This window comes from Gekko japonicus, unplaced genomic scaffold, assembly GCF_001447785.1.
Source record: "Gekko japonicus isolate JY-2015 unplaced genomic scaffold, Gekko_japonicus_V1.1 scaffold2237, whole genome shotgun sequence".
NCBI classification, from domain to species: domain Eukaryota; kingdom Metazoa; phylum Chordata; class Lepidosauria; order Squamata; family Gekkonidae; genus Gekko; species Gekko japonicus.
In genome coordinates this window covers 144,823-145,994 of record NW_015174906.1, presented here as the reverse complement: position 1 = coordinate 145,994, position 1,172 = coordinate 144,823, and the positions used below count along the sequence as shown (strand labels likewise).

The following is a 1,172-nucleotide window of genomic DNA, read 5'->3' as shown; positions in this document are numbered from 1 at the left end:
TTTTCTTCTCACACTGACACAGAGAGGACACCTTCTTTCCGTGTTATACCTCTTAGGATGCCAGTCACAGCTGCTGGCAAAACGTCAGGTCCTACAGTGCCCAGACCACGGCCAGACAACCCGGAAAATCTACAACAGCTAATTTAAAACAATTGGTAATTTATGTAAAATGTGTGGTGGCCGCCTGAGACCGGTGGGGGGGTGGGGGGCTGACACAAATGTACAGTGGCTTGCAAACAGTCACTCATCACCCAGTCTTGTACAAAGAGTTGGTGTTCAGGTGTATACTGAAGTGGAAAGGAACCATAGAAACACAAAATCACCAGAGACATCGTGCCAAAAGGAAAAAACCCATGCTCTCCTCAGAGACATGGGATAGAGCAGGTCGAGAAAGAAGGACTTTTCTCCCTTTCTCACAGTACAAGAACTCCTTGTGGGCACTCCATGAAACTGCTGAGCGGTTGGGTTAGAACGGATAAAAGGAAGTCCTTCTTCACCCAAAGAGTGATTAACACTTGGAATTCACTGCCACAGGAAGTGGTGGCGGCTACAAGCATGGACGGCTTCAAAAGGGAACTAGATAAGCATATGGAGCAGAGGTCCATCGGTAGCTATTAGCCACAAGGGATAGATGGGAACTCTCCGTCTGGGGCAAGTGATGCTATGTCTTCTCAGTGCTTGGCAGGGAGCAACAGGTGGAGGGCTTCTGGAGTTCTGGCTCCACTGCTGGACCTCCTGAGGGCACCTGGTATTTTTGGCCACTGTGTGACGCAGGGTGTTGGACGGGATGGGCCACTGGCCTGATCCAACATTGGCTTCTCTCTTATGTTCTCATGTAGAGGGTTGTTGGGAGACCATCCTCAGCATCGGGATGAAAGGGTAGGATACAAACAAGTCCAACAGTGGAATGCCTGTTGACAGCACTGGTGAGCTCTGTAAAGGCCTATATGAACATAAGAAAAAGAGCCCTGCTGGGTCAGACCAGGGAGGGTCCATCTACTCCAGCCTCCCGTCTCATACAGTGGCCAGCCAGTTCCTCTGGAGGGCCAGCAACAGGGCAGAGAGGCCGAGGCCTTCCCCTGATAGGAACCTCAGAAGAGCCCTGCCGGGTCAGAACAGGGAGGGTCCCTCCAGTCCAGCCTCCCATCTCTCACATGCACCAGCCAGTTCCT

At 51.7% G+C, this 1,172-nt stretch overlaps 1 protein-coding gene across 1 annotated transcript in view; it reads left to right on the top strand.

The window, feature by feature from the left end:
* HPX (hemopexin) overlaps window positions 1-1,172 on the top strand; it is an 18,857-nt gene that overhangs the window by 657 nt on the left and 17,028 nt on the right. The gene's annotated exons all lie outside the window — the stretch shown is intronic.